This window comes from Benincasa hispida, chromosome 1, assembly GCF_009727055.1.
Source record: "Benincasa hispida cultivar B227 chromosome 1, ASM972705v1, whole genome shotgun sequence".
Lineage (NCBI taxonomy): Eukaryota > Viridiplantae > Streptophyta > Magnoliopsida > Cucurbitales > Cucurbitaceae > Benincasa > Benincasa hispida.
Genome location: NC_052349.1, coordinates 37,671,675 through 37,686,494, shown reverse-complemented (window position 1 = coordinate 37,686,494; position 14,820 = coordinate 37,671,675).

The window sequence follows — 14,820 nt, the reverse complement described above, 5'->3', positions numbered from 1 at the left end:
AAGAGAGTTGTTCTCCTGAAGTTCGACCATTTGCGAATACTATGAGAACTGAAGACCTAATCATGCAACCACAGTCTTCATCTAGATTGGATATTGAGGTAGGCCAAATCTTCTTTTGCAAGAATGATGTGAAAATGAGGTTGTCAATGTTGGTCATAAAGAATAATTTCGAGTTGAGGGTTAAGAAATCAAACAAAAAAACTATATAGTGTCCGATGTATCCATGAGACATGTAAGTGGGGAGTACATGCAGTTAGAATGGATGGTTATGAAATTTTCAAGATCAACAAATATACGACTGCCCGCACATGCTCGATTCAAGTCCTTAGTCATGACCATAGGTAAGCTAGCGCGTTTATAATTGGCCAGTTAATCAAAGAGAAGTTCGACATCGGTCATGTTGAAACCTCACGCTATATCATTGAGGATATGTAGTTGGAATATGGTGTGAACATAAGTTACGACAAGGCATGGTGTACAAGAGAAACTGCTTTCGTTCTTGCAAGGGGTACCCTGATGAATCTTATGCCCTATTGCATGCTTATGGTGAAGCTTTAAAGATTGAAAATTCGGGGACCATTTTTGAGATTCAACTTGAAGAATCTCAATACTTTAAATATATGTTCATGGCACTAGGCTTGTTTAAGAGGGTTTAAGAGTTGTTGTCCGGTGATCGTTGTTGATGGCACTCATTTTGAAGGGTAAGTACTGTTGGGTTGTATGTTCTAAAACTCGCAGTTTGTAAAATTAAATATATTTTATTTACAATAAAGATGTTATTGAAGTTTATTCAATAAAACTGTTATTGAATATCAATAAACTGACGAACCCCTGGCTTATATAAATACTTGAACCTTATTTGGAGACATAAAAGAAGATAAGGTTTGGGTATATAGCCAAAACTCTATAAGTATAAGAATACGCTTGGGTACCTTATCCTAGGGATACTAAGGATGCGACCTGCTTTGTATTTGATACAAACAATGTGATCCCAAAATTGTTCATGTGGAGACATGCGAGTGGGGACGTCCTATGCAAAATATGTTTGCATAAGATCAGACCACAAAATATTCACTTTTTCTTTATAACTGTCATTTACTGTTAAAACTGACTATTTCAATCTGATGACATAAGGATAAGACCGAGCAGATTGTTGGGGAAATAATCTTGCAAGATAGAATTCGCTCATACCCGCTTTTGGGTTAGTAGATAGGTTGTTCCTTAAGTACTGACTCCTAGTCTTGAACAAAGGGGCCCACCCTCTCTATGATTGAGAGAGACTCAGTTTATTGGTAGGACCATAAACCAATTGTTCTTTAGTAGATTAGTGGGGACTTAAGGAACAAGATGTATTATAGGGGTAAAATGGTAATTTTGACCCAACTGTTAATACGAACAACCTGTGAAGGATCGAATTACTGTTCATGGTTAGATCAAGTGGTGGTCTACAACTTGTTGGAGAGAATACTTTAAGCTGGAATTGAAGGATTGAATAGTTTTTCAAAGGTAATACTTTAGAAACTCTATTTCCTTAATATGAACATGCTTGCTTGATTGCTAAAATTAATGGAATTAGAGTGCTTAAGATCCAAATTGCTTCTGCATGTTGATTGTCAATACCAACAACTGGTATCAAAGCATGATTTAAGCACTCAATTCATGTTAATTTTATCTTGGTGGGTGTTTTCATAAGTTGTATGAAAGTAGGTGCTGATATGGATGATTTCAGATTTGGCATTAGATTCCTCTTCAATTTAGTGATAATTGTTATAATTGGCTATTTTTTTATGGGTCTTAATGTGTGCTTAAATGACTATAAATTTGTTAGGATCAATAGAGTCGTAATTAGGTTGTAATTGAAGAAAGAAGGAAGCAAGCTCAGCAACAAATTTGGAGATCTAGAGCTTTTGCCAAGCAGTGTTGCAACGCTATTCTTCAGACAGCCCAACTGAAGGATGTAACTCCTCGAAGTGTTGCCGCGCTACTTTGAATAGTTGCGACACTGTGTTTCAGCCATCTCGTGAAGCTTCAACCATCTCATGAAGTTCCAACCGTCTCATGAAGTTGCACTTCAGTCGTCCCATGAAGCTCCGACCATCTCATGAAGTTACAGCCGTCTTGTGAAGTTGCGGTTCAACAGTCCCGTGAAGCTCCAACCGTCTCATGACCCATCTGCTCGCATGCACTAACTACTCCGTCTGAATCGCCTGCTCGGCTGAAGTTGGCTTAGCCGATCCAAATAGCCTTGATCGATCTGGTTCGATTGGTTTGACCAATTTTGGCCAGTTTTTGGTGTTTTTGGAGCTGGTTTAAGGGGTTTTCAAGCAGTTCGAGCTGGTTTGAAGTGTCTAGTGGCGATTCAAAGTTTTTTTTAAAATTATTATTGTAATAATTTAGACTGTTTGCTTGCTTAGGATGCCAAAACTGGTCCATATAAGTGTGTGTTTAATTATTTATGCATTATGAATGTATGTTATAATTAAATAAATCTTGTATGTGCATATTTTATGCCACGTAGATTTAACATCCACCATAGTAAGCATGAAACATGCATTGAAAGTATGTTATAAATGGTTATAATATATAGTATGCATGTATTAGGGTTTCATGTTTTAATATAAAAGTGTTATATTAAATTGTGAAATGCTTGATGAATGTTATGGATTGAAAGCATGTCTATATTTTATAAAATGTTATAATTTAGACATTTAAAATATATTACAAAGATAAGATGCATGCTCACCTAGAGCTAACCAATAACATCTCGTTTTAAATAGTGAAAATAGGTCGTTATCTTGTAGAACTTTGGTTACAAACTCACACAGGCTAAAATCCTGTCTAAGACTAGAGGTACTTAAGTTGACGGTTTGCGGAACATCTGCTACCTGGGAATTTTAGCCGGTTCTTGAGAGTTGTTAACCCGATTTTATGAGCATACATAAGTGATGTGAGGTAATAAAATGGTTTATCACTTAGACATCATAGGTTAAATCGAAATATAAACGTTATACTTGGATAATCAACTCGACTTAATTTGTTTATTAGCCGAAATGTACCTAAGTAAACATTTACTCAAAACAAATAGAAGAGTTCAGTGAGAGATTAATAATATATATGATATATTGCTCTTAGCTCTCACGTCCCTAAGAGTTCACACTGTGAGATTCATGCTTGGCTTCACCCTAGGAGTGACCTCCATTCGGAAAGTATTTGCATAGTCAATAGCAAGGTGAATATGGGAATTAGTTCATATTAAGTGGATGAAGGAAATGTGTCAACATATTCTGCGGCCTCTTCCATTAGCTCGGACTGTGAGATTCCTATGTTGCGCCTGCTTATCATTTTTAGGCGACATAAGCTAGTCGTTTTACGACAGCTATCCACTTGGAGGGTTGTAACATAGGATTCAAAATAACTTAAACTCCATAAATTGATAGGATCTCTAAGGTCCATTCCTAACCTTGACTTTCCAATTTGGTAGCATCGTTAGGGCTGACATTTGAGGTCTGAAAATGGAGGGTTACATTTACAAAAGTTACTAAGAGTTAGTAAGTTCTTGACAAAACATGGTAACTAAATAACTATAGGAATAAGAGTTATTCTAGAGTTAGTATTCAGTCAAGAATGTCTTGCTTCAATGAAGAGTATTTGACTGCCCCTCAGTAGCATCTATTTTGACTCATTAAAGTATCTTTGCAAATAAATAATGAAATTTGTGTACATTATTATTTTTGCTAAATTTGAATGGTTTTAAAAGCAGTTTACTGATTAGAATTTGTTTATATTTTCAGCATATCAAATTCTATTAAATTACTCGCTTCCGATAAATTTAACGGTATTAATTTTTTAACATGGAAAACAAATATAAATGCAATACTAGCAGATGATGATTTAAAGTTTGTTTTAATAGAGGAATGTCCTCTATCTCCTAATTCATCTACAAACCAAAGAGTTTGGAATGCATATGACAAATGGATTAAGGCAAATGAAAAGGGCCTAAATCCATTTCTTAGCAAATATATTCGATATACTAGCTAAAAAATTCGAGAACATGATTTCTATTAAAGGAATCATGAATTCGTTACAGACATTGTTTGGACAAATTTTCAGGAGTGATATTCTCGAAGAAGTTTATAACTATGACATAAAGGATAAAACCTTTATTAATGAACATGTTCTAGATATGTTAGAATAAATAAACATGAATGTCATAGATGATGAAACTAAGAAAACACAACAAAGTAAATATGATTTACTTATCATTGAGACGTGTTTAGTGGAAAACAATAAATTAACCTGGATATTAGATTCAGGTGCCGCTAATCATATTTGCGCTTTTGCTCAGGAAAGTAGTTCCCAGAGACAGCTTGAAAAAGGTGAAACAATCTTTACGGTAAGGACCGGAGAGGTGGTCTTAGCTAAAACAATGGGAGATATAAAGTTATTTATTGAAGATAGATTCATTTTGCTTGAAAATATTTATTAGATTTCTGCCATGAGGAGAAATTTAATATCTATCTCATGTTCTAGAACAATAGTATAAAGTCTCTTTTGAAGTTTATGAAGTGTTCATTATTTCAAAAGGTATTAAAATATGTTCTACAAAACTGGAAAATAACTTAAATGTGTTAAAACCAACTGAAGTAAAAGTTTTTTTGAATATAGAGATGTTTAAAATAGCTGAATCTTAAAATAAGAAACGAAAAATTTCTCCTAATGTCTATCTTTGACACTTAAGATTACACCACATTAATCTCAATCAGATTAGGAGATTGGTTAAAAGTGAACTCCTAAATCAGTTAGAAGACAACTCTCTACCACCATGTGAATCCTGTCTTTAGGGTAAAATGACCAAAAGATCTTTTTCGGGAAAAGGTCTTAGAGCCAAAGAACCCTTAGAGCTCGTACATTCAGACCTCTATGGTCTGAGGAATGTTAAAGCACGAGAAGAGTATGAATATTTCATTCTAGATATGGCTATATTTACTTAATACATCACAAGTCCGAAAACCTTAAAAAGTTCAAGGAATATAAGACAGAGGTTGAGAACCAATTAGGTAAAAAGATTAAAACATTTCGAAGATCGAGGTGGCAAGTATATGAACCTAAAATTTCAAGAATATTTGATAAAACATGGAATTTAGTCTCAACTCACAACACTCAGTACACCTCAACAGAATGGGGTAGCGGAAAGGAGAAATAGAACCCTGTTAGACATGGTTTGTTCGATGATGAGTTATGCTTCGTTGCCTAATTCTTTTTGGGGACATGCAGTAGAGACTGTTGTGTATATTTTGAACATGGTTCCCTCAAAAAGTGTTTTGGAAGCACCTTACGAGTTATGGAATGGATGCAGAGGTAGTTTATGTCACTTTAGAATTTGGGGATGTCCAACACATGTACTAGTATAAAACCTGAAAAAATTAGAACGCCTTTCAAAAGTATGCCTATTTGTAGGCTACCCCAAAGAAACAAAAGGTGGTCTATTTTATGATCTTCAAGATGACAAAGTATTTTTATCTAAAAATGCAACATTCTTAGAGGAAGACCACATAAAGAATTATCAACCTCGTAGTAAGCTAGTATTAAGTGAAATGTCAATAGATGCTACAGACAAATCAACAAGGGTTGTTGATCGAGTTAGTTCTTGAGTAGGAGTTGTTGATGAAACTGATACTTCACATCCTTCTCAATAGTTGAGAGTACCTCGACGTAGTGGGAGGATTGTTCAACAGCTTGACCGTTACATGGGTTTAACAGAAACTCAGGTCGTCCTACTTGATGATGGCTTAGAAATCCATTGACCCTTAAATAGGCAATGGAATGTATAGATAGAGACCAATGGATAAAAGCCATGGACCACGAAATGGAGTCAATGTACTTCAAATCAATCTGGAAACTTGTAGATCAGTCAGAAGGGGTAAAACCTGTTGGTTGCAAATGGATTTATAAGAGAAAACGAGACCAAGCTGGTAAGGTACAAATCTACAAAGCTAGACTCGTGGCAAAAGGGTTTACCTAAAGAGAGGGGATGGACTATGAAGAAACCTTTTTCTCTAATTTCCATGATTAAGTCAATTAGAATATTCTTATCCATTTCTGTCTTTTATGATTACAAAATCTAGAAAATGGATGTCAAGACAACCTTTCTGAATGTCTATCTTGATTAGAGTATCTATAGTCTTAACTAAAGGGGTTTATAAAGCATGATCAAGAGCAAAAGGTTTGCAAGATTAAAAGATCCATTTATGGGTTAAAACAAACATCTCGATTCTGGAATATGAGATTTGATACTGCAATCAAATATTATGGCTTTGAACAAGGATGGTTCGAACATAGAACGTTGACGAACCTTGTGTTTACAAAAGGATTGTCAGCAAGACTGTAGCTTTTCTGGTTTTATATGTTGATGATATTCTACTCATTGGAAATGAGGTAGAATTCCTAGTTGACGTTAAGAGATGGCTAGCTTCGCAATTCTAAATGAAGGATTTGGAAGATGCATAGTATGTTCTTGGAATCGAAATACTTCGGAATCTCAAGAACAAGATGCTAGCATTATCTCAGGCATCTTATATAGACAAGATATTGTCTAGATCTAAAATGCAAAATTTCAAGAGAGGTATATTACCTTTCAACATTGAATTCATTTTCCTAAGGAACAATATCCAAAGACACCTCAAGAATTTAAGGTTATGAAACGAATTCCCTATGCATCAGTAGTTGAAAGTTTGATTTATGTCATGTTGTGTACATGTCCAGACATATGCGATTTAGTTGGAATAGTGAGTAGATATCAGTTTGATCCTAGATATGATCATTGGACTATTGTTAAGAACATCCTCAAGTATCTTCAAAGAACAAGTGACTATATGCTCGTGTATGGTGCTAAGGATTTGATCTTTACTGGATACATTGATTCTAATTTTTAGACCGATATGGATTCCATGAAATCAACTTCGGGATCAATATAACCTTTGAATGGATGAGCTATAGTATGGAGAAGTATAAAGCAAAGTTGTATTGCTGGCTCCACCATGGAACTGGAGTATGTAGTGAAGGAAAACCATTGATGGTTTCACAGTAGAAGCGGGGATTGATCCCATTTTTTTTATTTTTACATAATTTCATAAATTACAGAACATAAATAATTATGCATTAATAAATCTAAATTTCCAGCATGCACTTGAGGGAAATTTAGGAAGAAACATACATACCCTTAAAGTCAATTTCTTCATGAATTTCCTCGAACAAATCTCAAACCTCTTCGGTCTCCAAATGGTAGATACCACCACAAAAGATAACCTTCTGTATTCTCTAGGGTTGAGAATTCGGCAGGAGTTATGGGCTCTGCCCAATGTTTGGAAGAAGGAAGAGGAAAGATTGAGAGGGAGAGGATTTTTTTCACACAGAGAACTCTTCTATGTAATTTTCTTGGAAGAGAGAAAATTTGGTTGTGAGAACCATTTTCACGTTACCCTCAAACCCATCATGTGATGGAGAGGAAAAATAGTGGGAGTTTGTTGGGTTTTATGTCCTAAAGCTCGTGGTTTGTAAACAATAAAACTTATTCTGAAAATTCAATAAGTTGTTATTGAATATATGATTTGCTTATTTTGTTTTAGAAATAAATCCAATAAACTAAAAAGATCCATGACTGTTATATGAGTACTTGAACTTTATATGGAGACATAAAAGTGGATCAGGTTCGAGTAGATAGTCAAAATAATCTATAGTATATGAATAAGGTTGGGTGCTTTATTCTGATAATACTATCGAATGCGGCCCACTCTATAGTTATTACAAGGATTTACAAAGTGCTACAGACGAAGTGATCTTGGGGGCATCCTGTGCAATGAGTTTTCCCATAATCAGACCACGAAATAAGTCATTCTTACTTTATAACGTTGTTTACTATTTAAGACTGGCTATTTCAAATCAATGACCTAAGTAACTTGACCTTAATCCTGAACTAACTATGAACTCTTGTTTATTCGGGATTATCCTTAGATTTGCATAGTTGAGGGTTGGCTCAACAACACTGGCTCAATAAGCCTCCCATTTCAGGGGTAAGATTGGGTAGATAGCTAGGGACATAGGGTGCAAGATGGAATTAACTTCTACCCGCTTTTAGGGATAGTAGAGAGGTTGTTTCTATGCCCTAGTTTATTGTATTTCTCCGTAAAAATAGAAAACTCAATATTGGTCCTAGAGAGCCAATCGTTGGTCCGAGAAAGCCAATGAGATTCATGTAAAGCTGTTAATTGCATGAAAGTCATGCAATATAAAACTGAAACTTGAGTGGAATGAGCAAAACAATTGTTACTGAAGGCTGAGAGTTTGTGTCTGAAGAAGTGTTCTTCACATTGTGTAAAATCAGTATCCTCCTCTTCAATTCCCTTCAATTCAAGCTTGTTTTAAGTCCCACAACTCAATCTAAGACTCCAAGAGAGTAGTAGGGAAGACCTTGTGATGGTTCACACCCAAGGAAGAGGGAGATTTCAGTTGGAGTTCGTGAATCAAAGGTACTTCAAAAGTTAGTGTTGAAACTCTGTTTTTAGTTTATGAGCATGCTTAGTTTGAAGCCAAAATTAATGAATTAGAATGCTTAATGATCCTATTTTGCTTTCGTTACTTGCTTCTTGAATCCAACAATATAACCTATAGTTTGTATTTTCTCTTAGCATTACATGACATTTAATATAAATCATATTTATATTAAAATCAATTATATAAATCTTATCCATATAATTAATATTCGAATCATATTCACATATTTAATTCCTCTAAATTATTTATGGTATTTAATAGAAATCATATTTATATTAAATTTAATTATATGAACCTCATTCATATAATTAGTATTTGAATTATATTCAAATTCCTCCCAAAATACTTTATATTATAATGTATCAAATACATTATATTAATTATATCATATATAATTAATTCCCTCAATTAATTTGAACACTTCAAATTAATCCAAAATTAATTCTCAATTAAATCCATGTTGAGCTATAGAGGGGACCTTATGGACCCCTAGATTGAAGCTCCAATGGTGTTTGGATCCAATGGTGTTTGGATAATTAATTTAACTCTTTAATGGAATTATCCAACATCTATTAACTATAGGTCACTCTACTAAAGACCGATAGCTGCACTCTTCGCACTATAGATATATTTCTGTGTCCATTGGATTTAACCAATCAACAGTGCAATGACCCTTCACAAGTTACTTGTAAGTACAGTTGATAGCACTGGAAATGTGCTATCTTCTTCTGCTTAACTCAGGGTTGTTTAGCTACTTAATTTGGTTAAATTTATTATTTTATAGGACTCGAGTGTACAAGCAGTCAAATTAAGTGTTCGGGACAAAAAGGCACTAAAATGATGAAGTTATGAGCTAAATTGATCAAACGACGAATGAGTGAAGAATGTTGCCCTGTCGAGCGTTGCAATGCTCCCAATAAGCTTAAGTTCAACGCTAGAAGACAGAATGCTCGAATGCAGGGTAGCATTGCAACGTTGCCCCAATCATTGCAACGTTCCGAAGATTCCCTAACGCTACCCCCGTGCCACTCGTCAACGTTGCCCTCCAACGCAGTGCTACATGGTTTGATGGACGCATAGCCCCAGAGCGCGCACAACACAGCGTCAGGCTAGTGCTGCAACCCTTGCCTAACACTCGGTGGTTATATGCCACAGCTTTGCAACACTCTTCCTAGCATTGCGATGCTGCAATAGTTTTATAAAAGAATAATTTGGGTCAGCCAATTACATCAATCCCCAAGTACACTGACTTTTGAACACGTCGCTCTGTCCAGCCTAGTTTTAGTTCCCTTTTTAGACAAGAATTCTGTAAAAATTCTTCCCCTTTGTCAATTCTATTGAATTCAAGCTTGATTTGAAGCTAAAGGGTAAGAACATAGCTTGAGTTTGTTAGTTTAGTTTAGTTCCAATTCAATTCTTGAGACTCATATTGTAATTCTGTGAGTTTTATTATGAGTTTATGAGAATTTATCTTGAGCATATTCTTCAATTTTCGTACATGGGATAATCTGACAAATTAGTTGTGCATGTTTAATTGATTGCTTTGATTGACCTTAATTTGTAATCGTTAGGAAGTCGTCACCTAGAAGCATGAGTTAAGTTAGTTTATTGTGTTAATTTAGGATTCCAATTAGCAAGCATTTACTTTCTAACTTAGATAAATCTCGCTCAATTAATTGGTTAAACGATGGAAATCAATTAATTGGTTTAGCTTTGCCTTGAATCTTAATGCCTGTTGATTGATTGGTTGGTTGATGATTCTTGCTTTTTCTGTTAATTAACTTGATTTTATGGACTACCGCTTAGGATTCTAATTGAGTAGGCTAAGTTTTAATTCGAATATTCTCACTCATCTTTTGATTAGTCTGTAATAGAATTGATGAGGAACGAACTAACTATAATTTCCTAAGCTAAGTATTTGTTCAATTGATAGTTTTTTACATTTGTTTACATTGCGCACCTTTTGTTCTCTAGCAATTTATTTCAGAATTTCTCACAACAATCCCCCCCCCCTTTTTGGTTACTTCCTACCAAATTCGGCTCTCTGTGGTTCGACCCCGGACTTGTTACTTGTACTACTATTTAGTATAAGGGTTTAATTTAGTGATTTATAAATATTATTTACGTAGGCGAGGGTTCACGAACAACAGTGAATCTGGCAGCCGACCAACAGTTGGGCCAAAAAATTATCGTTTTGCCCCTATAGTTACATCTAACTTCTTAAGTACCACTAATTTTTATAATGAACAATAAGTCATAGTCCAACCATGACCAAGTCCCTTCGAGCCAAGAGAGGGTGTGGCCACATTGTTCAAGTCCCGGAATCAGCCCTTAAGGGAGCAATTTATCTACTTATCCCGACATCAGGGAAGGAGTGAATTCCGTCTTGTGTAGTCATGTTCCCAACTCCCCAATCAGACCAATCCCCAAATGGTACGCCTATTGAGTTGGCAATCTGACCACTCTCACCCATACAAATCAAAGTACCGCTTTCATGAGCAGAAGTTCACAACTCACTCAAGATTCATTTCATGTTACCTATGGTCATTTTGGTGAAATGTAAAACTCTATTATTAACGGTCTTATATAATGAGACTAACATATTCGTGGTCCGATCTTATACAAACTCTTTGTATAGGAAACCTCCACTCACATTTCTCCACATAAATGATCAAAATCAGATCATTTGTAGCACTTTACAACACTTGTAACATCTACAAAGTGGGTCGTATTCGTAGTGTCACCAGGATAAGGTACTCAGTCTTATCCATCTACTATAGACCGTTTAGGTTATCATTTAAACAAGATCCACTTGTATTTCTCTACATACTTTTTTAAATTACATAAAATAAGTTAGGATCTTAGTTTATTGGAACAAATGTATGCTCATAAAATAGCAATTATTTTATTAATAACAATTTGTTTATACAATGTTTACAAACTATAAGAATACAAGAGATTTAGGACACCAATCCCAACATGTAGTTGCATGTGAAGAAGCCAAAGAAGCAGTATGACTTAGAAATTTCTTGATCGATTTGGAAATGATTTCAAATATGCACCTACCGATCACCCTCTATTGTGATAACAGTGGAGCAGTTGAAAATTCCAAAGAACCGAGAAGCCATAAGCGCGGAAAACAAATTGAGGTCAAGTACCATCTCATTAGGGAGATAGTATACTGAGGAGAAGTGATCATCACACAGATAACCTCAGAAGACAATTTAGCTGATCCATTTACAAAGACCCTCACGACTAAAGTGTTTGAGGATCACCTAGTTAGACTAGGACTACGAGATAGATAAATCTTAGGCAAGTGGGAGAATTAATGGATATCTGATGCCCTGGTTTATTGTAGTTCTTCTCTCATACTCAACATTGAATATATTTGTTTATATGTAAACTCACTGGAGTTTTATTCCAAGTGGGAGTTTGTTGGGTTGTATGTCGTAAAACTCGCAGTTTGTAGATTTAAATATATTCTATTTGCAATAAAGATGTTATTGAAGTTTATTCAATAAAACTGTTATTGGATATGCAAATTGCAGTTGTAAAATTAAATCCAATAAGCTAACGAACTCCTGGCTATAACATGAATACTTGAACCTTATTTGATGATATAAAAGAGGATCAGGTTTGGGTATATAGCAAAAATGGTCTATAAGTATAAGGATAGGGTTGGGTACCTTATCTTGGAGATACTATGGATGTGGACCACTTTGTATTTGATATAAATGATGTGATCCTGAAATCGTTGATGTGGAGATATGCGAGTGGAGACATCCTATGCAAAAGATGTTTGCATAAGACCAAACCACAAAATAGTCACTTGTTTGTTATAACTACCGTTTAGTGTTAAAACTGACTATTTTAATTTGATGACTTAAGGTAACTCGATCTCAATCCTAAGTTAACTATGTAATAGAATTAAGAAACATGCAGCGGAAGAAAATAGGATCATTAAGCATTATAATTCCTTAATTTGGACATTAAAATAAGTATGTTTAAAGGGTAATAAAATGGTTTCAAAAAACACACACCTTTGAAGAATTCCTCTCCGTTCCAAGCTGCTCCTCACGAATTCTCAGCTTCAAATCTTCAGTAAACCACCAACAGATCTTCTCTACTATTTTTAGCCTTGAATTTGAGTGTTCAAACTCATAATTGAGTTGAATTTGAGAAGGGGAAAGGATGAGTTTTCAGGTGAAGGAGAAGAACTCAGTAGGAACTTTTTCCTCTAGTTCTTCAATACTTCTCATTTACGAATTCTCACCAATTGGAGTGTTTTTATTCTTCAACTACATGCATGCATAAGTGAATTCAATCAAAGACACCTCAAACTTGAAGATTGAGTGGGATAGATGTTTGAATTGTAGAGTTCCACCTATTAGTTGGTGAAACTTTGGAATTTTCCATTAAAATTCCAAATTTCAAATACAAATTGAATTTTAATTTCAATTAATTCAAAATTAATTTAAATCAAAATTTCAGAATTCACTTTCCTAAATTGAATTAAGTTTGAAAAATAATTTGATTTTAATTAATTAAATAACAATTTAATATCAAATATTAAATTAATCACACCTAATTTTAAACTGAATCCTATTCATGTAATTAATATTTAAATCAATATTTAAGTATTATTAACTCTCCAATTCATTCAATTTCGATAAGTTAAACATTAAATAATTATATCAAATATAATTATGCAAACCCTTTTTTTTTTTTAATTTGAACTTATTCAAGTTCAAACCCTAATTTCAATTTGAACATTTTCAAATTGAAATACAATTTGTACAATTCAAATTGATATAATTCCAAATTCACTCAATTCATTGATATAAGGTATTCATGTTTTAAGAGCTAGTAAAGGGACCTTATGGACCTATAGACCATGAGCTTCAACAATTTAAGATTAATTGGCTAAAACTCTTTAGACCAAATTAATCAGTATTCGTTAACTATCAAATCACACCACTATAGCTTGATATTTGCACTTTCCTCACTGTAAATATATTTGTGTCCACTTGATTTAACCATAATCAGTAGGTCGACCCTTCACAGGTTGTTCGTAATAATGGTTGGGTCAAATATTGTTTTACTCCTGAAATTACGTCTTGCTCCTTAAGTTCCACTGATCCTCTAATGAACAATTGGCTTGTGATCCAATCACTAAACCGGATCCCTCTCAGGCCAATGAAAGGGTGGGGCTCATTGTTTAAGACTTGGATTCCATACTCAAGAGAACAACCTTCCGCCTATCCCTAAATCAGGTAGGCGTGAATTCCGTCTTGCACCCTATGTTCCTAGCTATCTACTCGATATTATTCCTAAAATGGGAGGCTTATTGAGCCAACCCTCATCTATGCAAATCTAAAGATAATCCAGAATAAACAGGAGTTCATAGTAGGATTAAGATCGAGTTACTTAGGTCATCTAAGCGAAATAGTATGTCTTAAATTGTAAACAGCATTATAAAGTAAGAGTGACTTATTTCCTGGTTCGATCTTATGCAAACTCATTGTATAGGACACTTCCATTCCTCATGTCAATACATGAACGAATCAGGATTACTTCGTTTGTAGCACCTTACAACAAATTGTAACCACTACAGAGTAGGCTGCATCCGATAGTGTTACCAGAATAAGGTACCCAACCTTATTTGTATACTATAGATCATTTTGACTATTTACTCGAACCTGATCCACTTTTATGTCTTCACATAAAGTCAAGTTTTCATATAATAGTCATGAATCTTAGTTTTGTTAGAGTTAGAAAACATGCAACGGAAGAAAAACAGATCATTGAGCATTCTAATTCATTAATTTTGGCTCAAATTTAAGCATGCTCATAAAATACAAAGTGGGTTTTATGACAGACCTTTGAAGAACACCTTAAATCACGAAGTTCAGCTGCAATCTTCTTGAATTCAACTTGTGAACCACCTCAAGGCATTCCCCACTATAATCTTGGTGCCTTGGATTGAGTTGTGGGACTCAAAGTAAGCTTTGATTAAGAGAATTTTGGAGGAAAGAACACTAGTTTACACAACTTGAAGAACCCTTCTTCTTGAGATATTTTCAGCCAAAATCCACCCTTTTGCATGCCCAATTCCATTGAGATGCTTCAGTATATATTGATGACATTCATGCAAGAATAATTGTTGCATGAATTGCAGCTCATGCTTGGATTTGGCTGAGAATTGAGTAGTGGAAAGTGTATAAGCTCCTTGAAAAATTCGTGGAAAAATCCAACTTTTTGGATTTTTCC